Source organism: Anomaloglossus baeobatrachus, chromosome 10 (assembly GCF_048569485.1).
Source record: "Anomaloglossus baeobatrachus isolate aAnoBae1 chromosome 10, aAnoBae1.hap1, whole genome shotgun sequence".
Lineage (NCBI taxonomy): Eukaryota > Metazoa > Chordata > Amphibia > Anura > Aromobatidae > Anomaloglossus > Anomaloglossus baeobatrachus.
In genome coordinates, this window is record NC_134362.1 from 47,475,217 (window position 1) to 47,501,411 (window position 26,195).

At 53.2% G+C, this 26,195-nt stretch overlaps 1 protein-coding gene across 1 annotated transcript in view; it reads left to right on the top strand.

The window, feature by feature from the left end:
• The window catches only part of TUT1 (terminal uridylyl transferase 1, U6 snRNA-specific), a 96,969-nt gene that overhangs the window by 53,749 nt on the left and 17,025 nt on the right, over positions 1-26,195 (top strand). The window lies entirely within an intron of this gene.

Consider the following 26,195-nt stretch of genomic DNA (forward strand, 5'->3'; position numbering starts at 1 on the left):
TGGAAGAGGTCCTAAGTGGTAAAGACTGAATTTATTTATGGAATTTTGAGCCCTAGAGCAGAGTGTCCTCTTATACTTTCACATGGGCACTGTCCTATGTGCAGGAATCCACCTCCGGACAAGAACATGAGACTCAATCCCGATAGTCCAACATTATGGTAAATAAGGGCCTGGTCGTGGAGATGGAGGGCTGTCGTGACCTCAGCGGCGAGAGGCTGTCATATGGTTCCTGCTCTTTATTTGGAAGGAAAAGCTCGTATTTTTGCTATAACAGAAATGTAAATACAGTTTTATATAAGAACATGTATTAAATTGTTTTTTTTTTGTTTTTAACGTTCAATGAAATTCAGCACGTTAATCCGGTCTGTTATATTCTGCTTTGGTCGTCTTCTTTTGCCTTTGTTTTTTCTAGCCAGAGTGGTCACCGCATTTGCTGTCCTGAATGTATCTGAGCTGACATGCAGATTAATGGCAGAACCAAGCGTCCAGTGATAGAGCGTACGGGTCACAGAATATGAGGATGAATACATCAAAGCACATTATGATCTTTTGTATAGAGCGTCCTCTGCTCATCACTTAAAGAGGTTGTCTTCTCGTCTAGGCAGGAGTGCACCGCTCCCTTGTCTCCTGGGGGACAGTGCTCTCCTGCTTGATTGACAGTATGGACAAGCTGCATATTTAGACTGCAGAGGTGGCCAGTAACCTAAGCAGTAAACAATAGAATGGAAACACCTTTTAGTTGCTTTTTTTTTTTTTTTTTATGATTAGACTAAAGGTGCATTTACACTGCACAATTATCAGGTACGAGCGCATCTAGTGGACCTCATCTGATACCCGCAGTGTGTGGTTTGAGTGTGCAAAAAGCTTTAGACTGGTTGTGGTCACTTATTGTATAATAAATGGCTCCTTGACGCCACCTTGGAGGCTATTTTCAACCTTCTGACAGGTTTAAAATATAATATAGATAGAGAGCTAGATATATTTATATATATCTATATATCTAATATATAAAGCTGAATGTATGTATGTGTGTATGTATGCATGTAAGTGCAGATGCCAATCCCGGACAATCGGAGCTACAGCCACAAAATTTTGCACACTCGAGAGCATCATGGGCTATGTTGTGAGGCGAAATTTTAACCCTGTGCGTTCCAATTTACCAATCAATTTTGCCCCTATCTACATAATGGGGAAAAAGTGAAACGAAAAGTGTATCCGCACAGTCGCATTTACAATCACAAAATTTTGCACAGACACCTCATGTGACCCAGGGAGCGTCGTAGACTGTTTTGACAGGAAAATTTAAGCCCGCGCTTTACAGTTACTCTCCAAAAAACATGCCTCCATTAAAGTAAATGGAACCTGGGACTACAGGTTATTAGTAGGAGCTGTAATTGGTTGCTATAGGAACAAAAGACATTCATAGTATAAGAAGCTTATATGTGAGGTAATAAGATGTCGGTGGGGAGACGGATAGCGAGAGACAGAAAAGGGAATAGACAGAGATACAGACAGACAGACAGACAGACAAGACAGGGAAATACAGACAGACCGACATGCAGACAGGGACAGAGGAGATAGACAAAGATAGATGGGGAAAGACACAGACCTTGATAGAGACAGACAGGGAAAGAGACAGACAGAGACAGGCAGACAAGGAAAGAGACAGACAGGAAAAGACACAGACAAAGAGACGGGGAGACAGACAGGGAAAGAGACAGACCTGGGAAAGAGACAAACCTAGAAAGAGACAGATGAGGAAAGAAACAGAGAGAGACAGACAAAAAAAAGAGGCAGACAGGGAAAGAGACAGACGGAGCACATTACTTGGCCAACTTAGGTAAATCTGTGTGGCATATCTGTGGTGTTGAAATATATGTTGTGAAATGCTTCTATTAGCTTAGTTTTTGCCTTTTAATAATTACATTTCTATTTGTTTTGTGGATTTTGTGTGCAGAATACATTTTTGTTAACAAATAGAATGTATTAAGTTATTAACCCGGGCGAATAGTATGTATTTATATACTGTCCATTTGCTTTTTAAATGCACAGTTCAGCAACTTGAGCAGTAGTTTTCATTACAGAATTTCTACCATTTTGCTACTGCAGTGTGTCTTTTAAGGGAACCTGTCAGGTCCCATATGCCTTGTAACCTACAAGCAGGGTAATGTGTGGCCTAAAAACCGCTTCCTAGCAGCCCTGTGCGGTAATATTGAGTAAAATGAATTTCTTCGTCGCTCCATTGGGAGACCCAGACGATTGGGTGTATAGCTACTGCCTCTGGAGGCCACACAAAGCATTACACTAAAAAGTGTAAGGCCCCTCCCCTTCTGGCTATACACCCCCAGTGGGATCACTGGCTCACCAGTTTTCTGCTTTGTGCGAAGGAGGTCAGACATCCACGCATAGCTCCACTGTTTAGTCAGCAGTAGCTGCTGACTATATCGGATGGAAGAAAAGAGGGCCCATATAGGGCCCCCAGCATGCTCCCTTCTCACCCCGCTGGTGGTTTGTAAGGTTGAGGTACCTATTGCTGGTACGGCGGCTGGAGCCCACATGCTGTTTTCCTTCCACATCCCCCTGAGGGGCTCTGAGGAAGTGGGATCTTACCGGCCCCAAAGCCCTGAGGCCGGGCTCCATCCACAGACCCATTGAACCTGCTGGATACGGAGCTGGGTACCGTTCAGGGACATGGCCCTGCACCATTCAGGTACTCTGTGTCCCCGTACACACAGGCACAGCACACTCCAGACTTGCTGGGTGTGCTAGTGCGCCGGGGACAGTAAAGGGTTACAGTCACTGCAGCCTAGCTGAGTGACTTTATGTATGGGGAACTACCGCGCCGGACGCTCCGGGAGCGGCGGCGCAGCTGGGACTTGTAGTGCGCCGGGGACTTAGCGCCGACCGCGCTTTTACGGCGGCGGCGCTTATAAATCCAGTCCCCGGCTTTTGCGGCCTAGCTCCGCTTCGTTCCCGCCCCCACCCTGTCAATCAGGGTAGGGGAGAGACGCTGTACAATCAGCAGCGCCGAGGGCTGGAGCCTTATTTACATGCTCCAGCCCTCTCACTGGACACTGTGGGACGCCGGTTTCCCGCTCTGACTTGGGGGCACGCCCACGGCCCGCCCCTACTCACACGAGCTGGAGAAGGACGCCGGCAGCCATTCCTGCAGTCCGAGCTGAGAGATCGGACTCTGGGCAACCAGGCACAGGACTAGGGCGACCACACACCCGCTTATAGGCGGGCGGTAAGCGGCACATGAAGTGCTGACCCCACTAAATACCGCAGTTGTCCATTTGTATTTTTATGCTTACACTGCATAGATCGCTATTTTTGGGCTATATGCCCTCTTAGATGGCGACACATCAGCAGCAGGAAAGCAGGGGTGCTAAGCACAGGCTTTCTATGCTGCTTGTATTGCATGTACTGAAGTGTTTATGTGTATTTATGCTTGTATGCTATACACTGCACTGTACGGTCGCTAGTCTGGGCTATTTTCGCCTAGAATGACTAGACTACAGCAGCAGACAAGCAGGGGTGCTGAGGCACAGGTTTTTTCTATGCTGCTTGTATTGCAGGGGTTGCAGTGTTCATTGTACTTATGCTTGTGTGCTATACATTGCACTGTATGGTCGATATTCTGGGCTATATTCCCCTAGATGGCTAGTCTACAGCAGCAGAAAAGCAGGGGTGCCAAGGCACAGGCTTTCTATGCTGCTTGTATTGCATGTGCTGCAGTGTTCATTGTACTTTATGCTTGTATGCTATACATTGCATTGTACGGTCGCCATTCTTGGCTCTATGTCCTAGATGGCTAGTCGGCAGCAGCATATAAGCAACACAGGCTTTCGATGCTGTTTTTACTGCATGTGATACTGTTCCACGGCACTGAACCCCATTGTGTGCAATGCTCCCCTGGAGCACTTGGTCAGCCGGGGTCTCTACTAGACGTGGCCAAAGGAACCACCTGTCAACCCTGTCCAAGGACAGGGATGGAGTTGCAATGGGATAGAGACTTGCAGTCCGGACAGGCCATGGGCAATCTGGATCATTGCTCCCTGGCCACCCTCATTGGGAATAAAATCGGGGCTCCGGGGGGGGTCCCAGGAGGCTCTCTGTATGATGAGGCAGACGTAGCTCATCAGGACTTTGATCCTGACAACGCTCTCAATCCGGATACACCGGATGGTGACGCCATAAGGAATGATCCTATAGCGTCCATCAATGGAATGTTGGGTCTTTCTCCCTCAGCTCCCCCAGCGGAGGAGTCAGCTTCACAGCAGGAGAAGTCCCATTTCAGTAGCTCAAACGTATATTGAGTATTTTTCTGGCCACGCTGACTTCAGAGAAGCAGTCCAGGAACACCACGCTTACCAGATAAGCGTTTTCTCCAAACGTTTTAAGGTTACACGTTATCCTTTTCCCCCTGACGTGGTCAAGCGCGGGACCCAGGGTCCAAAGGTGGATTCTCCAATCTCCAGACTTGCGGCTAGAGCTATAGTTGCAGTGGAGATGGGACTTCACTTAAAGATGCCAGACAGATGGACTCTGGTTGAAATCTGTCTATGAGGCTATCGGCGTGTCGGTTGCTCCGGCATTTACAGCCGTATGGGCACCCTAAGCTTTTCAGCTGTTCTTGCACAGCTGGTCTTGAGCATATGTACATTTGTGCCGCAGGGGCGTCCGTAACCTCGCAATGTCTGCATTGCGACTTACCCTATTAATGCTGTCCTGGAAGGACAGTCGAGGTTTCGGTCCTTCCCAAGCTCGGGCAGGTCCCAATTGTCCTCGTCCAAAAGAGCTGAAAAGCCTCAGAGGGGCTCAGTTTCCGGGGGCTCAATCACGCCCAAGGAAGGCAGCCGGAGGAACCGCTACCAAGGCGGTCTCCTCATGACTCTCAGCTCTCTCATCTCTCCGCATCCGCGGTTGATGGCAGACTCGCTCGCCTTTGGCGACATTTAGCTGCCACAGGTCACAGACCGGTGGGTGAGGGACATTGTGCCCACGTGCACAGGACAGAGTTCTGTTCTCGTCCTCCGACTCGATTCTTCAGAACGTCCCCACCTCCCCACCGAGCCGATGCTCTTCTGCAGGCAGAAGGAGTGGCAATCCCTGTTCCTCTTCAGGAACAAGACACGGTTTTCCTCCAATCTGGTTGTGGTGCCAAAACAGGATGGCTCTTTCCGTTCCGTTCTGGACCTAAAACTGCTCAACAAGCACGTGGAGGCCAGGCGGTTCCGGATGAAACCCTCCGCTCCGTCATTGCCTCAATGTCTCAAGGATATTTCCTAGCATCAATAGACATCAAAGATGCTTATCTCCACGTGCCGATTGCTACAGAGCACCAATGTTTTCTACGTTTCGTGATGGGAGACGACCATCTTCAGTTCGTAGCTCTGCCATTCGGTCTGGCGACAACCCCACGGGTGTTCACCAAGGTCATGGCGGCAGTGGTAGCAGTCTTGCACTCACAGGGACACTCTGTGATCCCTTACTTGGACGATCTACTTGTCAAGGCACCCTCTCAAGAGGCATGCCAACTCAGTCTGAATGTTGCGCTGGAGACTCTCCAGACGTTCGGGTGGATCATCGACTTCTCAAAGTCAAACCTGTCACCGACCCAATCACTAACGTATCTTGGCATGGAGTTTCATACCCTCTCAGCGCTAGTGAAGCTTCCGCTGGACAAGCAGCGGTCACTACAGACTGGGGTGCAGACTCTCCGTCAAGGTCAGTCGCACTCCTTAACACGCCTCATGCACTTCCTCGGGAAGATGGTGGAGGCAATGGAGGCGGTTCCGTTTGCGCAGTTTCATCTGCGTCCTCTTATTGGGACATTCTCCGCCAATGGGACGGGAAGTCAACATCCCTGAACAGGAAAGTATCCTTTCTTCGGCGCTCTATTGGGAGACCCAGACGATTGGGGTGTATAGCACTGCCTCCGGAGGCCACACAAAGCAATTACACTAAAAAGTGTAAGGCCCCTCCCCTTCTGGCTATACACCCCCAGTGGGATCACTGGCTCACCAGTTTTCTGCTTTATGCGAAGGAGGTCAGACATCCACGCATAGCTCCACTGTTTGTAGTCAGCAGTAGCTGCTGGCTCTATCGGATGGAAGAAAAGAGGGCCCATATGGGGCCCCCAGCATGCTCCCTTCTCACCCGCGGTTGGTGCTTGTAAGGTTGAGGTACCTATTGCTGGTACGGAGGCTGGAGCCCACATGCTGTTTTCCTTCCACATCCCCTGGAGGGCTCTGTGGAAGTGGGATCTTGCCGGCCCCCAAGCCCTGGGGCCGGGCTCCATCCACAGACCCATAGAACCTGCTGGATTGGGAGCGGGAGTGCCGTTCAGGGACAAGGCCCTGCAACTTTCAGGTACTCTGTGTCCCCGGCAGGCACGGACACTCTCAGGGCTTGCTGAGCGTTGTAGTGTGCCGGGGACAGTGGCGCTGTACGCTAGGGGTTAGGTCACTGCAGCTTTGCTGAGTGACGTTGTGTGTTGGGAACTACTGCGCCGACCGCTCCTGGAGCGGCGGCGCAGCTGCGACTTGTGGTGCGCCGGGGGCTTTGCGCCGACCGCGCTTTTACGGCGGCGGCGCTTCTAACTTTAGCCCCCGGCTTCTGCGGCCTAGCGCCGCTTCGTTCCCGCCCCCACCCTGTCAATCAGGGTAGGGGAGAGACGCTGCTCAATGGCAGCGCCGAGGGCTGGAGCTTTATTTACATGCTCCAGCCCTCTCACTAGGCACAAGGGGAAGCAGACTTCCCGCTCTTCGTCGGTGTACGCCCAGGGCCCGCCCCCCCTCTCCACAAGGACGCCGGCAGCCATTACACATGCGATCTGGCTGGGGAGAGGCAGCAGGCTCTGGGAGACCCAGACTAGAGGGATTTCTGGCGACCACACACCGCTCCTAAGCGGGCGGTAAGCTGCACAGTAGTGCAGGCCCCACTAGTGCCTCAGTGATATATTAGTGTACTTTTTTCTTGGTACCATATATATATATATAGTTGCACTGTAAGGTCGCTTCTTGGCTGGACACCCTGTACTGCTCTGAGGAGGCAGCAACATGTCATCCGCAAAACGCAAGGCTGCCAAGGCACGGGCTGTGTACACTGTTTGTACTGCATGTGGGGCTGATCTACCAGCAGGCTCCAATGATTCACATTGTGTGCAATGTTCAGTCCCAGTGGCACTTCGTCAGCCAGAGCCTATTGTGGTGGTAGCCCAGGCAGAGACGCCTGTGAACCCTGCCCCGGTAACGGGGACAGACTTTGCAGTATTTGCTGATAAAATGTCTGTGACTATGGCAAAAATCCTGGAGACCTTGCAGGCCAGGCCAGTTCCTCAGACCATGGACACTGCTGTGGCTATGCTCTCTAGTCCCCCTCAGTTGGAACTAATCCGTACTTCAAGGGGGTCTCAAGCATCACAAGCTGAAGTCTCTGACTCAGATGACAGTCCCAGGCAGCCTAAGCGAGCTCGCTGGGAAAGACCCTCGACGTCATCACACTGCTCAGGGTCTCAGCGAGAAGAATCTCTCTGTGATGAGACTGAGGACGGTGATCAGGATTCTAATCCTGAGGCCCCTCTCAATCTGGATGCCCCTGATGGTGACGCCATGGTTAATGACCTTATATCGGCGATTAATAGACTGTTGGATATTTCTCCCCCAGCTCCTTCAGCAGAGGAGGCAGCTGCACAGCAGGAGAAGTTCCATTTCCTGTATCCCAAGCGTAAATTAAGTGCTTTTTTGGACCACTCTGACTTCAGAGAATCAATCCAGAAGCACGACGCTCATCCAGACAAGCGTTTCTCTAAGCGTTCTAAGGATACCCGTTATCCTTTTCCCGCTGAAGTGGCCAAACGCTGGACCCAGTGCCCAAAGGTGGATCCCCCAATTTCCAAGCTTGCGGCTAGATCCATAGTCGCAGTAGAGGATGGCGCTTCACTTAAAGATGCCAACGACAGACAGATGGACCTTTGGTTGAAATCTGTCTATGAAGCTATCGGCGCGTCGTTTGCTCCAGCATTCGCGGCCGTGTGGGCACTACAAGCTATTTCAGCTGGTTTAGCACAGGTGGATGCTATCATGCATCCAGCAGTGCCACAGGTGGCGTCCCTAACTTCGCATATGTCTGCGTTTGCGACCTATGCTATCAATGCTGTCCTAGAATCTACGAGCCGTACCTCTATGGCGGCCGCCAATTCTGTGGTTTTGCGCAGAGCCTTATGGTTAAAGGACTGGAAAGCAGATGCCGGTTCCAAAAAATGCTTAACCAGCTTGCCATTATCTAGAGACAGACTGTTTGGTGAGCCATTGGCTGAAATCATAAAACAGTCCAAGGGTAAGGACTCTTCCTTGCCACAGCCCAGAGCAAGTAAACCTCAACAGAAAAAGTGGCAGTCGAGGTTTCGGTCCTTTCGAGGCTCGGGCAAGCCCCAATTCTCCTCGTCCAAAGGGACTCAGAAAGGACAAGGGAGCTCAGATTCCTGGCGGGCTCACTCACGCCCCAGGAAAGCAAATGGAGGAACCGCTTCCAAGGCGGCTACCTCATGACTTTCGGCCTCCTCCCTCCGCATCCTCGGTCGGTGGCAGGCTCTCCCGCTTTTGCGACATTTGGCTGTCACAGGTCAAAGACCGGTGGGTAACAGACATTTTGTCTCGCGGGTACAGAATCGAGTTCAGTTCTCGGCCTCCACTTCGGTTCTTCAGAACCTCCCCACACCCCAACCGAGCAGATGCCCTGCTGCAGGCGGTGGACTCTCTAAGAGCAGAAGGAGTCGTGATCCCTGTCCCCCCTCTGGAACGGGGGCGAGGATTTTACTCCAATCTCTTTGTGGTTCCAAAAAAGGACGGCTCCTTCCGTCCTGTTCTGGACCTAAAACTGCTCAACAAGCATGTGAACGCCAGGCGGTTCCGGATGGAATCCCTCCGCTCAGTCATTGCCTCAATGTCCCAAGGAGATTTCCTAGCATCAATAGACATCAAAGATGCTTATCTCCACGTGCCGATTGCTACGGAGCACCAACGCTTTCTGCGCTTCGTGATAGGAGACGAACATCTTCAGTTCGTGGCTCTGCCATTTGGTCTGGCGACAGCCCCCCGGGTGTTCACCAAGATCATGGCAGCAGTGGTAGCAGTCTTGCACTCTCACGGACACTCTGTGATCCCTTACTTGGACGATCTACTGGTCAAGGCACCCTCTCAGGAGGCATGCCAACTCAGCCTGAATTTTGCACTGGAGACTCTCCAGGCGTTCGGGTGGATCATCAACTTCCCAAAGTCAAATCTGTCACCGACCCAATCACTAACGTATCTTGGCATGGAGTTTCATACTCTCTCAGCGATAGTGAAGCTTCCGCTGAGCAAGCAGCGGTCACTACAGACAGGGGTGCAGGCTCTCCTTCAAGGTCAGTCGCACTCCTTAAGACGCCTCATGCACTTCCTCGGGAAGATGGTGGCGGCAATAGAGGCGGTTCCGTTTGCGCAGTTTCATCTGCGTCCACTTCAATGGGACATTCTCCGCCAATGGGACGGGAAGTCGACATCCCTGGACAGGAAAGTCTCCCTTTCCCAGACGGCCAAGGACTCTCTGCAGTGGTGGCTCCTTTCCACCTCATTATCACAGGGAAGATCCTTCCTACCACCGTCCTGGGCAGTGGTCACGACAGACGCGAGTCTGTCAGGGTGGGGAGCAGTGTTTCTCCACCACAGGGCTCAGGGTACGTGGACTCAGCAGGAGTCCAGCCTTCAGATCAATGTTCTGGAAATCAGAGCAGTGTTTCTTGCCCTACTAGCCTTCCAGCAGTGGCTGGAAGGGAAGCAGATCCGAATTCAATCGGACAACTCCACAGCGGTGGCATACATCAATCACCAAGGAGGGACTCGCAGTCGGCAAGCCTTCCAAGAAGTCCGGCGCATTATGATGTGGGTGGAAGCCACGGCCTCCACCATATCCGCAGTTCACATCCCCGGCGTAGAAAACTGGGAAGCAGACTTCCTCAGTCGCCAGGGCATGGACGCAGGGGAATGGTCCCTTCACCCGGACGTGTTTCAGGAAATCTGTCGCCGATGGGGAAGGCCGGACGTCGACCTAATGGCGTCCCGGCACAACAACAAGGTCCCAACCTTCATGGCACGGTCTCGCGATCAAAGAGCTCTAGCAGCAGACGCCCTAGTGCAAGATTGGTCGCAGTTCCGGCTCCCTTATGTGTTTCCACCTCTGGCACTCTTGCCCAGAGTGCTACGCAAGATCAGATCCGACTGCAGCCGCGTCATACTCGTCGCTCCAGACTGGCCGAGGAGGGCGTGGTATCCGGATCTGTGGCATCTCACGGTCGGCCAACCGTGGGCACTACCAGACCGACCAGACTTACTGTCCCAAGGGCCGTTTTTCCATTGGAATTCTGCGGCCCTCAACCTGACTGCGTGGCCATTGAGTCCTGGATCCTAGCGTCTTCAGGCTTATCCCAAGGGGTCGTTGCCACCATGAGACAGGCTAGGAAGCCCACGTCTGCTAAGATCTACCACAGAACGTGGAGGATATTCTTATCCTGGTGCTCTGCTCAGAGAGTGTCTCCCTGAACATTTGCATTACCTACCCTTCTTTCTTTCCTCCAATCTGGGTTAGAAAAAGGTTTGTCGCTCGGCTCCCTTAAAGGGCAAGTCTCGGCGCTATCCGTCTTTTTTCAGAAGCGTCTAGCACGACTTTCTAAGGTGCGCACGTTCCTACAGGGGGTTTGCCATATAGTTCCCCCGTACAAGCGGCCGTTAGATCCATGGGATCTGAACAGGGTACTAGTTGCCCTCCAGAAGCCGCCCTTCGAGCCTCTGAAGGAGGTTTCACTTTCTAGACTATCACAGAAAGTGGCTTTTCTGGTAGCGATCACATCTCTTCGGAGAGTGTCTGAGCTAGCAGCGTTGTCTTCCAAGGCTCCCTTCCTGGTCTTCCACCAGGACAAGGTAGTGCTGCGCCCCATTCAGGAGTTTCTCCCGAAGGTGGTATCCTCTTTTCATCTTAATCAGGATATCTTTTTGCCTTCGTTTTGTCCTCATGCAGTTCATCGGTATGAGAAGGATTTACATTTGTTAGATCTGGTGAGAGCACTCAGAATCTACATTTCCCGCACAGCGCCCCTGCGCCGTTCGGATGCACTCTTTGTCCTTGTCGCTGGTAAGCGCAAAGGGTCGCAGGCTTCTAAGGCCACCCTGGCTCGATGGATCAAAGAACCAATTCTTGAAGCCTACCGTTCTGCGGGGCTTCAGGTTCCATCAGGGCTGAAGGCCCATTCTACCAGAGCCGTGGGTGCGTCCTGGGCATTGCGACACCAGGCTACGGCTCAACAGGTGTGCCAGGCAGCTACCTGGTCGAGTCTGCACACTTTCACCAAACATTATCAGGTGCATACCTATGCTTCGGCGGACGCCAGCCTAGGTAGAAGAGTCCTGCAGGCGGCAGTTGCCTCCCCGTAGGGGAGGGCTGTCTTGCAGCTCTAACATGAGGTATTTCTTTACCCACCCAGGGACAGCTTTTGGACGTCCCAATCGTCTGGGTCTCCCAATAGAGCGCCGAAGAAGAAGGGAATTTTGTTACTTACCGTAAATTCCTTTTCTTCTAGCTCTTATTGGGAGACCCAGCACCCGCCCTGTTGTCCTTCGGGATTTTTGGTTTGTTTGCGGGTACACATGTTGTTCATGTTGAACGGTTTTCAGTTCTCCGATGTTACTCGGAGTGAATTTGTTTAAACCAGTTATTGGCTTTCCTCCTTCTTGCTTTTGCACTAAAACTGGTGAGCCAGTGATCCCACTGGGGGTGTATAGCCAGAAGGGGAGGGGCCTTACACTTTTTAGTGTAATTGCTTTGTGTGGCCTCCGGAGGCAGTGCTATACACCCCAATCGTCTGAGTCTCCCAATAAGAGCTAGAAGAAAAGGAATTTACGGTAAGTAACAAAATTCCCTTCTTTCACAGAAGGACTCTCTGCAATGGTGGCTTCTTCCCACCTCATTATCACAGGGAAGATCCTTCCTACCACCGTCTTGGGCGGTAGTCACGACAGATGCGAGTCTGTCAGGGTGGGGAGCAGTTTTTCTCCACCACAGGGCTCAGGGTACGTGGACTCAGCAGGAGTCCACCCTTCAGACCCATGTTCTGGAAATCAGAGCAGTGTATCTTGCCCTACTAGCCTTCCAGCGGTGGCTGGAAGGAAAGCAGATCCGAATTCAGTCGGACAACTCCACAGCGGTGGCATACATCAATCACCAAGGAGGGACACGCAGTCGGCAAGCCTTCCAGGAAGTCCGGCGGATTCTGACGTGGGTGGAAGCCACAGCCTCCACCATATCCGCAGTTCACATCCCCGGCGTAGAAAACTGGGAAGCAGACTTCCTCAGCCGCCAGGGCATGGACGCAGGGGAATGGTCCCTTCACCCGGACGTGTTTCAGGAAATCTGTAGCCGCTGGGGAAGGCCGGACGTCGACCTAATGGCGTCCAGGCACAACAACAAGGTCCCAACCTTCATAGCACGGTCTCGCGATCACGGAACTCTGGCGGCAGACGCCTTAGTGCAAGATTGGTCGCAGTTCCGGCTCCCTTAGGTGTTTCCACCTCTGGCACTCTTGCCCAGAGTGCTACGCAAGATCAGATCCGACTGCAGCCGCGTCATACTCGTCGCCCCAGACTGGCCAAGGAGGGCGTGGTATCCGGATCTGTGGCATCTCACGGTCGGCCAACCGTCGGCACTACCAGACCGACCAGACTTACTGTCCCAAGGGCCGTTTTTCCATCGGAATTCTGCGGCCCTGAACCTGACTGTGTGGCCATTGAGTCCTGGATCCTAGGGTCTTCAGGATTATCCCAAAGGGTCGTTGCCACCATGAGACAGGCTAGGAAGCCCACGTCCGCTAAGATCTACCACAGAACGTGGAAGATTTTCTTATCCTGGTGCTCTGCTCAGGGAGTGTCTCCCTGGCCTTTTGCATTGCCTACCTTTCTTTCTTTCCTGCAATCTGGGTTAGAAAAAGGTTTGTCGCTCGGCTCCCTTAAAGGGCAAGTCTCGGCGCTATCCGTCTTTTTTCAAAAGCGTCTAGCACGACTTCCTAAGGTGCGCACGTTCCTGCAGGGGGTTTGTCATATTGTACCCCCGTACAAGCGGCCGTTAGATCCATGGGATCTGAACAGGGTACTAGTTGCCCTCCAGAAGACGCCCTTCGAGCCTCTGAGGGAGGTTTCACTTTCTAGACTATCACAGAAAGTGGCTTTTCTGGTAGCGATCACATCTCTTCGGAGAGTGTCTGAGCTAGCAGCGCTGTCATCCAAGGCTCCTTTCCTGGTCTTCCACCAGGACAAGGTAGTGCTGCGCCCCATTCAGGAGTTTCTCCCGAAGGTGGTATCCTCTTTTCATCTTAATCAGGATATCTCTTTGCCTTCTTTTTGTCCTCATGCAGTTCATCGGTATGAGAAGAATTTACATTTGTTAGATCTGGTGAGAGCACTCAGAATCTACATTTCCCGCACGGCGCCCCTGCGCCGCTCGGATGCACTCTTTGTCCTTGTCGCTGGTAAGCGCAAAGGGTCGCAGGCTTCCAAAGCCACCCTGGCTCGATGGATCAAAGAACCAATTCTTGAAGCCTACCGTTCTGCTGGGCTTCCGGTTCCATCAGGGCTGAAGGCCCATTCTACCAGAGCCGTGGGTGCGTCCTGGGCATTGCGACACCAGGCTACGGCTCAACAGGTGTGCCAGGCGGCTACCTGGTCGAGTCTGCACACCTTCACCAAACATTATCAGGTGCATACCTATGCTTCGGCGGACGCCAGCCTAGGTAGAAGAGTCCTGCAGGCGGCAGTTGCCTCCCCGTAGGGGAGGGCTGTCTTCGCAGCTCTAACATAAGGTATTTCTTTACCCACCCAGGGACAGCTTTTGGACGTCCCAATCGTCTGGGTCTCCCAATGGAGCGACGAAGAAGAAGGGAATTTTGTTACTTACCGTAAATTCCTTTTCTTCTAGCTCCTATTGGGAGACCCAGCACCCGCCCTGTTGTCCTTCGGGATTATTGGGTTTTTTCGGGTACACATGTTGTTCATGTTGAACGGTTTTTCAGTTCTCCGATGTTACTCGGAGTGAATTTGTTTAACCAAGTTATTGGCTTTCCTCTTTCTTGCTTTTGCACTAAAACTGGTGAGCCAGTGATCCCACTGGGGGTGTATAGCCAGAAGGGGAGGGGCCTTACACTTTTTAGTGTAATGCTTTGTGTGGCCTCCGGAGGCAGTAGCTATACACCCAATCGTCTGGGTCTCCCAATAGGAGCTAGAAGAAAAGGAATTTACGGTAAGTAACAAAATTCCCTTCTTTTAAATGTTTTATAACTTACAGTACATCTTCTTTATGTAAATGAGCAGAGGGACTATTCCCCGGGGTATCACTTCACCCCGTCTAGTTTGCCCTCTTTCCATGGTATCACACAACTGTGGGCGTGATACCATGGATTTACATGAGTGGCATCACCGCCTGCTCCTGGAATCCTGCATGTGCACGCTTCTCATTCATGCAGCCTTCTTAGCCGGGTGTACACTTGTCGGCTTCACAAGCGCACTGCACACGATTTGGAGACTCTTGCGCTTCCGACCATGTGTAGAGCGCGTCTAAAGCCGGCAAGCAAACACTTGGCTAAGAAGGCTGCGCAAATGAGAAGCACGCACTCGCGGGCTTCCAGGAGTTGATGGTGATGTCATTCATGTAAACCCACAGGGGCGTGATACCACGGAAAGAGGGCAAACTAGATGGGGTGAAGCGACGCCCTGGGGCCTAGACCCTCTGCTCATTTACATACGGAACACGTAAGTTATTTCTCTGACGCCTCATTGGGGGACACAGGACCATGGGTGTTATGCTGCCTATCCATAGGAGGACACTAAGTAGATGCAAAAGCATAGATCCTCCGCTGCAGTATACACCCCCTGGCCGGGCCAGGCAAGCTCTGTTTTAGCTTAGTGTCTGTAGGAGGCACTTCCTTTCAAGGTTTGTTATTTTTTGAGGGCGATGGTTTCCTTTTGGGACCGATCTCCCACTACCATCAACGGGCGGGAACGTGGAGTGTCGCCTCCACGTACCCCCTCCTGCGACGCGGGATCCTGGGCTGGATGACGGGTTCCACAGACACCGATTTTCCAAAGCCCAGGGTAGAGGCCTGTGCTCCTATAGCCCAATTCCTCGGCCCCTCTTTGCAGGCTCTGAGTTGAATATGGCACCAATTCCTCAGCCCCTCTTTGCAGGCTCTGAGTTGAATATGGCACCGGTGTGACCGGGCACAGCAAGCTGATTCTGCTATTTTCAATGCCTGGACGGAAGCAGTGTTTAAGGTGAGATCCCCCCTGACTGGTTTCCCAGACAAAGGGAGAAAAGACGGTGCAGGGAAGGCTCCCAGGACATTTACAAAAGTCCCTTGCTGATTGCAAGGAGGAGAGCCCCAAGGATCCTGAACACACAGTGTTAACTTTTCTCTAGCTTGCTGGCTGGAGGAGGGGGGAAGTCACTCCTGTTTGCAGAAAGTCCTGCACAGATAATTTTGGTGGCAGGAGGTGGGCACAGAGCTCAGAGACTCACACTGTTTATTTGCTCTAGCAGAAAAGCCGGCAGAGATAACCACCAGTGACAAGCTGTGTGCTGACTGGAGGGAGAGGGAGGAAGACTATCAAAAGCTCCCTTCCCGCCGGTTTTTACTACCCACAGCAGGGGGGGGCACACTGACTTCTTTGCGCTCTTTTAGCGCTGAGCCACGGCCCCCCCCCTTCCCCCAGGAAAGCGTGCAAAGATCTCCATAGAGCTTACTCCTTCATGAGGACAGGGCCATCGGCTGATTCTGGTGAGGTGCTTGCTTCACTTGTAGCTCTGCTGAGCATTGCTCCCCCTCCTGGCATACTCCTATTAGGAACATGCAGTATTCTAAGGGCACTAAGAGTGCTAAGGCCCACATAGTCTATTATTCAGCCTGCACTGCCTGCCACGCTGAGCTACCACGTAAACACACCTCTTCTCTCTGTGAGTCCTGTGTCCCTATAGCCCCCCAAGACCCCCCTGCCACCACCGCCGCAACCGTCAGCCCAGAGCCTAGGGCTCCCAGCCCACCGGAATGGGCACAGTTTCTGTCCCAATCCATGGAAAAACTGTCACAGCACCTGGTTCTGGCTATGCAATGTCGTCCTCCACACCCTTCTGGGTCCCTGGACGGAACGCAGCCTGAGGATACCCCTATGGAGGATCCTTCTGAGGTAATCCGGGCACATGCTTCACCGGTTGCAGGGATCAGGAAAAGAGCACACGGCCGGGTGTCTCCAGCGGGCTCTCCCTCGGGAGCACACAGGGCAGGCTCTCCCACACGCTCCACGGCTTCTGAAGAGCTGGAGGAGGGAGAATGCTGTTTGTACCAAGAGGATTCCTTGGTTTCTGCCTCCCCAGATGATCAAACTGCAATAGACTCCCTTATAGCAGCAATCAACCAAACTCTGCATGTGGAGGATCCCCCATCCACTACCACTGACCATGCGGTCTCCTTTAAGAGGGCAAGGAAACCCCAAAAGGTTTTCGCTGATCACCCAGAGTTTCAGGATATCCTCACAAAGCAAAGGGAGAAGCCTGACCGGTGCTTCGGTAACCAAAAACTCATGGAGTCCCGGCCTCACCTGCCCCTAAGGGTTGGGACGATTCGCCCTCTGTCGACCCCCCCAGTCTCCCGCCTTACCGCAAAGACGCTCCTGTCTTTACCCGATGGTTCCTCCATCAAGGACCCGACAGACAGACAGGTGGAGCACCTCGCCCGCTCTGCTTTTGAGGCTGCGGGTTCCTCCCTCTTGCCCTCCTTTGCCTCTGTGTGGGTCGCAAACGCGATCTCGGTCTGGGCAGAATCCCTTAACACTTCGCTTGAGGAATCCTAGTTCACTCATACCTTCACAGAGGTAACAACTCAAATTGCCGCTGTGGCGGAGTACCTCATGCAGGCCTCCATGGACGCTGCTACCTGCGCAGCGTTTGCCACCTCAAATACCATAGCCATCCGTAGAGCTCTCTGGCTCCGACAATGGCGAGCGGACTCTGCCTCCAAGAAGTCTCTCACGGGCCTTCCATTTTTTCATTGTCGCTCCATTGGGAGACCCAGACAATTGGGGTGTATAGCTTCTGCCTCCGGAGGCCACACAAAGTATTACACTTTAAAAAGTGTAACCCCTCCCCTCTGCTATACACCCTCCCGTGCATCACGGGCTCCTCAGTTTTTATGCTTTGTGCGAAGGAGGCACACATGCACGCATAGCTCCACAATTTAGTCAGCAGCAGCTGCTGACTATATCGGATGGAAGAAAAGTGGGCCCATATAGGGCCCCCGGCATGCTCCCTTCTCACCCCACTCTGGTCGGCGGTGCTGTTAAGGTTGAGGTACCCATTGCGGGTACATAGGCAGGAGCCAACATGCTGTTTTCCTTCCCCATCCCTGCAGGGCTCTGGGTGAAGTGGGATCCATAATCGGTCTCCAGACACTGGGACCGTGCTCCCTCCGCAGCCCCTGGGGAATCTGCTGGACAGGAGCTGGGTATCGTCAGGGACATGGCCCTGCTACTGTGAGGTACTCTGTGTCCCCTTGGGGACGGCGCATGGAGCGCTTGTGTCATAACACGCTGCAGCACTGCTGGGCGTGTTAGTGCGCCGGGACTACCGCGCTGACCGCGCTTGTTTGCCGGCCGCGCTTATAACTCTAGTCCCCGGCTTCTGCGGCCTAGTACCGCATATTCCCACCCCCGGGCCTGCCAGTCAGGGGAAGGGAGGGACGCTGCACTGGAAGATTCCCGCACTTTCTAGGGCAAGGTGCTCTGTGTCCCCGTTGGGACGGCGCATAAAGCACCTTGGGCCCAGACGCTGCAGCGACTGCGGCGTGCGTATGGGTCCGGGACTACCGCGCCGACCGTGCACTGCCGGCCGGCCGCGATTTTAACTTTAGTCCCCGGCTTTTGCGGCCTAGTATGGGATTCTCCCGCCCCCAGGCCTGCCAGTCAGGGAAAAGGGCGGGACGGTCGGTATGACGCCGACAGTGAGGGCTGGAGTACACTGAGCTGTCCTCCGCCCCCCTCACTACCCACGCTGGGGCACCAGATTCCCGCACTTTTTGTGACTACGCCCACGCCTCCCTCCTCCTCAGAGAACGCCGTCAGCCATGTTTTCAGCAACTTCTGGCTGCAGCTGAGGGAGACCCGGGGCAGAGAATCTGGTGGCCACAAGCCACATCCGCAGCCCCTGGGGGAATCTGCCGGACAGGAGACGGAGTATCGTCAGGGACATGGCCCTGCATCTACAGGTACTCTGTGTCCCCGTTGGGACGGTGCATGAAGCACCTTGGCCTCAGACGCAGCTGCGACTGCGGTGTGGATTTTTTGTCCGGGACTATGTTTGCCGGCCGCGGTTTTTACTTTAGTCCCCGGCTTTTGCGGCCTAGTGTGTTACACTCCCGCCCCTGAGCCTGCCAGTCAGGGAGAAGGGCGGGACGGTCGGTATGATGCCGACAGGGAGGGCTGGAGCACACCTCGCTGTCCTCCGCCCCCCCTCACTGATCACTCTAGGCCACCAGATTCCCGCACTTTTGTGACTACATGGACAGAGCCCTGCATCATAACGTACTCTGTGTCCCCTGAGGGACGGTGCATGCAGCATCTGTGTTACAAACGTCGCAGCGGTTGCTGACTGGTTTGTGAGACTGGGACTACCGCGCCGACCGCGCCATGTTTGCCGGCCGCGTTTTTAAATTTAGTCCCTGGCTCTTACGGCCTAGTGCTATATACTCCCGTTATCGGGCCTGCCAGTCAGGGGTAACGACGGGACGGCCGACTGGACGTCGGCAGGGAGGGCTGGAGCATACGTTGGTATCCTCCTTCCCCCTCACTGAGCACTGGGGGGCACCAGTTTTACAGGTGCTGTTCCCCCCTTGGTGCCGCAGTGTATATATATATATATATGTTTATTTATATGGTATATGATCTCACTGTTCGGCAGCATTATTTGTTTTTGGCTGTATACCCTCACTGATTACTCTGCGGACGACATGCTGTTGTCTGCTCTTAAAGAGTAAGGGTGCCAAGGCACTGGCTTATTTTACAACCGGTACCTCTTGTGCGGCTATATTACGGGCACTGCACAGATGACAGCGACAGAGTTTCTTTTTCGCTCCTAATTGGGAGACCCAGACAATTGGGTGTATAGCTACTGCCTCCGGAGGCCGCACAAAGTACTACACTTAAAAGTGTAAGGCCCCTCCCCTTCTGGCTATACACCCCCCCGTGGGAGCACGGGTCCCTCAGTTTTTGCTTTGTGCGAAGGAGGTCAGACACGCACGCATAGCTCCACTGTTTAGTCAGCAGCAGCTGCTGACTATGTCGGATGGAAGAAAAGAGGGCCCATACAGGGCCCCCAGCATGCTCCCTTCTCACCCCACTTTCTGTCGGTGGTGCTTGTTAAGGTTGAGGTACCCATTGCGGGTACGGAGGCTGGAGCCCACATGCTGATTCCTTCCCCATCCCCATTAGGGCTCTGGGCGAAGTGGGATTTTACCGGTCTCCAGGCACTGAGACCGTGCTCCATCCGCAGCCCCTGGAGAAGCCGCTGGATATGGAGCTGAGTATCGTCAGGGACATGGCCCTGCTCCGTCAAGGTACTCTGTGTCCCCGTGCATACGCGCGCACACCGCAGCATTGCTGGGTGTGTTAGTGCGCCGGGGACAACAGCGCTGCTGCGCTTGTGCCATTTCCTCACTTCAGCTTAGCTGAGTGGGTAGACTCAGGGAGAACGGTCGCGCCGGCCGCTGGGACTGCGACGCGGCTGGGACTTGTGGTGCGCCGGGGACTTCCGCGCTGACCGTGCATATATCACGGCCGCGCTTATTACTACAGTCCCCGGCTTTTGCGGCCTAGTTCGTTCGTTCCCGCCTCCGCACCTGCCAGTCAGGAGGAGGGCGGGACGCTGTACAGAGCATCAGCGCTGAGGGCTGGAGTCTTTTTTACATACTCCAGCCCTTACACCAGGCACAGTAGGACGCAGTTTCCCGCACTTTGTTTGTGGCACGCCCACGGTCCGCCCCTCTTCACAGAACGCCGGCAGCCATTCCTGCCTGCACGCTGAGCTGCAGAGGGGAGACGGGGAGACCCAGACACGGGATTCTACGGCCTCATACCCGCTTTTCAGCGGGCGGTAAGCAGCCTCAAGGGCTCACCCCCACTTGTGCCGTTTGTATACTGAGTATTTTGTGTTTGCAAATACTTTGTACTGTACGGTCGCTGGTGATTCTCGGCTATATACCCTCCTAGATTACAAGGAGGCAACAGCATGTCGTCCGCAAAACGCAAGGGTGCCAAGGCACAGACATTATATGCTGCCTGTACCGCATGTGGGGCTGCTCTACCGGCAGGTTCCACTGACCCCCATTGTGTGCAGTGCTCGGCCCCTGTGCAACTTGCACAGCCGGGGCCTCTGCTGGACGTGACCCAGGGTGTACCACCTGTGAATGCTGTCCAGGTGACAGGAACGGAGTTTGCAGCTTTTGCTGACAGATTGTCTATGACCATGTCAACGATTCTTGAAACATTGCAGTCTAGACCAGTAACTCAGACCATGGACACTGTGGCATCATTGCTCCCTGGTCCCCCTCAGCTGGAACACTTCCAAGCTCCGGGGGTGTCACATGCACCCCAGGGTGACGATTCTGACTCGGACGACAGTCCCAGACAACCTAAGCGGGCTCGTTATGAGGGGCCCTCAACTTCGTCTCACTGGTCAGGATCCCAGCGGGACGAATCTATGGGTGATGAGGCGGATGTAACTGATCAAGATTCTGATCCTGGGACCGCTCTCAATCTGGATACACCGGATGGTGACGCCATAGTGAATGATCTTATAGCGTCCATCAATAGGATGTTAGATATTTCTCCGCCAGCTCCTCCTGCGGAAGAGGCAGCTTCACAGCAGGAGAAATTCCATTTCAGATATCCCAAGCGTAAATTAAGCACTTTTCTGGACCACGCTGACTTTAGAGATGCAATCCAGAAACACCACGCTTATCCTGAGAAGCGGTTTTCTAAACGGCTTAAAGATACACGCTATCCTTTTCCCCCTGACGTGGTCAAGGGTTGGACCCAGTGTCCCAAGGTGGACCCTCCAATCTCCAGGCTTGCAGCTAGATCTTTAGTTGCAGTAGAAGATGGAGCGGCACTTAAAGATGCCACTGACAGGCAGATGGAGCTCTGGCTGAAATCCATCTATGAAGCTATTGGAGCGTCGTTGGCGCCAGCTTTCGCAGCCGTATGGGCACTCCAAGCTATTTCAGCTGGGCTTATACAAGTCGACTCGGTCACACGTACATCTGCCCCGCAGGTGGCACCATTGACCTCTCAAATGTCTGCATTCGCGTCTTACGCGATTAATGCTGTCCTAGACTCTACGAGCCGTACGGCGGTGGCGTCAGCCAACTCCGTGGTTTTGCGCAGAGCCCTGTGGTTGAGAGAATGGAAGGCAGATTCTGCTTCCAAGAAGTGCTTAACCAGTTTGCCTTTTTCTCGTGACCGATTGTTTGGGGAGCGTTTGGATGAAATCATTAAACACTCCAAGGGTAAGGACTCATCCTTACCTCAACACAGACAAAACAAGCCCCAACAAAGGAGGGGTCAGTCTGGTTTTCGGTCCTTTCGAGGCTCAGGCAGGTCCCAATTCTCCTTGTCCAAAAGGACTCAAAAGGATCAGAGAGGCTCAGATTCTTGGCGGACTCAGTCACGCCCAAAAAAGACAGCAGGAAGAACCGTTACCAAGACGGCTTCCTCATGACTTTCAGCCTCCTCTCTCCGCATCCTCGGTCGGTGGCAGGCTCTCCCGCTTTGGCGACATTTGGCTGTCACAGGTCAAAGACCGTTGGGTGAGGGACATTCTGTCTCACGGGTACAGGATAGAGTTCAGCTCTCGTCCTCCAACTCGTTTCTTCAGAACTTCCCCACCGCCCGACCGAGCCGATGCTCTGCTGCAGGCGGTGGCCGCTCTAAAGGCGGAAGGAGTGGTGACTTCCGTTCCTCTTCAGGAACAAGGTCACGGTTTTTACTCCAATCTGTTTGTGGTGCCAAAGAAGGACGGGTCCTTTCGGCCCGTCCTGGATCTAAAGTTGCTCAACAAACACGTAAAAACCAAGAGGTTCCGGATGGAATCTCTACGCTCCGTCATAGCCTCAATGTCTCAAGGAGATTTCTTAGCATCAATAGACATCAAAGATGCTTATCTTCACGTGCCGATTGCGCCAGAGCATCAGCGTTTTCTACGCTTCGTTATAGAAAGCGAACACCTGCAGTTCGTAGCGTTACCTTTCGGGCTGGCAACAGCCCCTCGGGTCTTCACCAAGGTCATGGCAGCAGTAGTAGCTGTCCTGCACTCGCAGGGTCACTCCGTGATCCCGTATTTGGACGATCTACTTATAAAGGCACCCTCTCAAGAGGCATGCCAACACAGTCTGAACGTGGCACTGAAGACTCTCCAGAGTTTCGGGTGGATTATCAACTTTTCAAAGTCAAATCTAACCCCGACCCAATCACTAACATATCTTGGCATGGAGTTTCATACTCTCTCAGCGATAGTGAAGCTTCCACTGGACAAGCAGTGCTCTCTGCAGACAGGGGTGCAATCTCTCCTGCAGAACCAGTCCCACTCCTTGAGGCGCCTCATGCATTTCCTAGGGAAGATGGTGGCAGCAATGGAAGCAGTCCCTTTCGCGCAGTTTCATCTGCGCCCTCTACAATGGGACATTCTCCGCCAATGGGATGGGAAGTCGACGTCCCTCGACAGGGATTTCTCCCTCTCTCAGGCAGCCAAGGACTCTCTCCGATGGTGGCTTCTTCCCACCTCATTGTCAAAAGGAAAGTCGTTCCTACCCCCATCCTGGGCGGTGGTCACGACAGATGCGAGCCTATCAGGGTGGGGAGCAGTGTTTCTTCACCACAGGGCTCAGGGTACGTGGACTCAGAGAGAGTCCACCCTTCAGATCAATGTTCTGGAAATCAGAGCAGTCTATCTTGCTCTGCGAGCCTTCCAACAGTGGCTGGAGGGCAAGCAGATCCGGATTCAGTCGGACAATTCCACAGCGGTGGCGTACATCAACCACCAAGGGGGAACACGCAGTCGACAAGCCTTTCAAGAAGTCCGGCGGATTCTGACGTGGGTGGAAAACACAGCATCCACCATATCCGCAGTTCACATCCCAGGCGTGGAAAACTGGGAAGCAGACTTTCTCAGTCGCCAGGGCATGGACGCAGGGGAATGGTCCCTTCACCCGGACGTGTTTCAGGAGATCTGTCGCCGCTGGGGGATGCCGGACGTCGACCTGATGGCGTCACGGCACAACAACAAGGTCCCGGTTTTCATGGCACGGTCTCGCGATCACCGAGCTCTGGCGGCAGACGCCTTAGTTCAGGATTGGTCGCAGTTCCGACTACCTTATGTGTTCCCACCTCTGGCATTGTTGCCCAGAGTGCTCCGCAAAATCAGGTCCGATTGCCGTTGCGCCATTCTCGTCGCTCCAGACTGGCCAAGGAGGTCGTGGTACCCGGATCTGTGGCATCTCACGGTAGGACAACCGTGGGCGCTACCAGGCCGTCCAGACTTGCTGTCTCAAGGGCCGTTTTTCCATCTGAATTCTGCAGCCCTGAACCTGACTGTGTGGCCATTGAGTCCTGGATCCTAGGGACCTCAGGTTTATCTCATGATGTTGTTGCCACCATGAGACAGGCTAGGAAACCATCCTCCGCCAAGATCTACCACAGAACGTGGAAGATATTCTTATCTTGGTGCTCTGCTCAGGGAGTTTCTCCCTGGCCATTTGCATTGCCTATTTTTCTTTCCTTCCTGCAGTCTGGGTTGGAAAAAGGTTTGTCGCTTAGCTCCCTTAAAGGACAAGTCTCTGCGCTATCCGTATTCTTTCAGAAGCGCCTGGCGCGACTTCCTAAGGTACGCACGTTCCTGCAAGGGGTTTGTCATATCGTTCCCCCTTACAAGCGGCCATTGGAACCCTGGGATCTGAACAAGGTTCTAATTGCTCTCCAGAAGCCACCTTTCGAGCCTATGAAGGAGATTTCCTTTTCTCGGCTTTCACAGAAAGTGGCTTTTCTGGTGGCGGTCACGTCTCTTCGGAGAGTGTCAGAGCTGGCGGCGTTATCTTGCAAATCTCCCTTCCTGGTGTTTCACCAAGACAAGGTAGTACTGCGTCCAATTCCAGAGTTTCTTCCCAAGGTGGTATCTTCCTTTCATCTCAATCAGGATATCACTTTACCATCTTTGTGTCCGCATCCAGTTCACCAATTTGAAAAGGGTTTGCATCTGTTGGACCTGGTGAGAGCACTCAGGATCTACATTTCCCGCACGGCGCCTCTGCGCCGTTCGGATGCACTCTTTATCCTGGTCGCTGGTCAGCATAAAGGGTCGCAAGCTTCCAAATCCACCCTTGCGCGGTGGATCAAGGAACCAATTCTTCACGCCTACCGTTCTGCTGGGGCTTCCGACTCCTTCTGGACTGAAGGCCCATTCTACCAGAGCCGTGGGTGCGTCCTGGGCATTACGGCATCAGGCTACGGCTCAGCAGGTGTGCCAGGCGGCTACCTGGTCGAGTCTGCACACTTTTACCAAGCATTATCAGGTGCATACCTACGCTTCGGCGGATGCCAGCCTAGGTAGACAAGTCCTGCAGGCGGCGGTGGCCCACCTGTAAGAAAGGGCTGCCTGACAGCCCGATCACGAGGTATTCTTTTACCCACCCAGGGACTACTTTTGGACGTCCCAATTGTCTGGGTCTCCCAATTAGGAGCGAAAAAGAAGGGAATTTTGTTTACTTACCGTAAATTCCTTTTCTTCTAGCTCCAATTGGGAGACCCAGCACCCGCCCTGTTTTTTCTTAGGGTATTTGTTTTTCGGGTGCACATGTTGTTCATGTTGATAAGTTACGTTCTCCGATATTGTTTATCGGATTGAATTTGTTTTTGAAACAGTTATTGGCTTTCCTCCTTCTTGCTTTTGCACTAAAACTGAGGGACCCGTGCTCCCACGGGGGGGTGTATAGCCAGAAGGGGAGGGGCCTTACACTTTTAAGTGTAGTACTTTGTGCGGCCTCCGGAGGCAGTAGCTATACACCCAATTGTCTGGGTCTCCCAATTGGAGCTAGAAGAAAAGGAATTTACGGTAAGTAAACAAAATTCCCTTCTTCCATGATGAAATCAGCAAATCTCTGAATAGCTTTCACATCACAGGACTCTGTCTATGGACAGGGGGTCTGCTAAGATACTGGAAGCCTTGCAGTCCAGACCGATACCACAGGGCCAGGGAGCTGTGAGTTCATCGCTCCCGGGTCCCTCTGAGTCGGTACAACATCCTGGGGTAACACCCAGATCCCACGGTGAGAACTCCGTCACGGACCGCGGCCTCTGATAGGCTAAGCGAGCCGCTGGGAACCTTCCCCGACTTCATCAGGAGTGCGTGTTTCGATCACTCTAACTCCACAGGGGCCGTCCAGTAGCACAGAACTTGACGGACAAGCGCTTACTAAGCGCCTTATTGACACGCGTTACCCTTTTCCCCCCTGACGTGCTTAACGGTTGGGCTCAGTGTCACAGGGTGGATCCTCCAGTCTCTAGGCTGGCGGCTAGATCCGTAGTATTAGGGGCAGATGTCCATCTCTCACGAATGCCACTGACAGGCAAATAACGCTTATGATGAAATCCATCTATGAAGCCATAGTCGCATCTTTTGCTCCAGCCTTCGCAGCCGTGAGGGCACTCCAAGCTATCTCAGCTTCTCCGGCTGAGATTATTGCGGTTGCACATAACTCTGCCACGCAGGTTGTGTCCTTCACTTCTCAGGCGTAGATTTTTTCGTTCTACGCCATGAACGCAGTTCCTGGACTCTGCGAGCCGTACAGCGGTAGCATCCACCAATTCAGTGGCAGTCTGCAGGGCCATGTGGCTACGTGAATGGAAGGCAGGCTCTGCTTCCAAGAAGTTCTTAACCGGTTTGCCATTTTATGGCGACCGTTTGTTTGGCGAGCAATTGGATGAAGTTACTAGACAGTCTCGTCCTTGCCGCAGTCCAAGACCGATGGGTGAGAGACATTCTGTTTCACGGTTACAGGATACAGCTCTGCTCTCGTC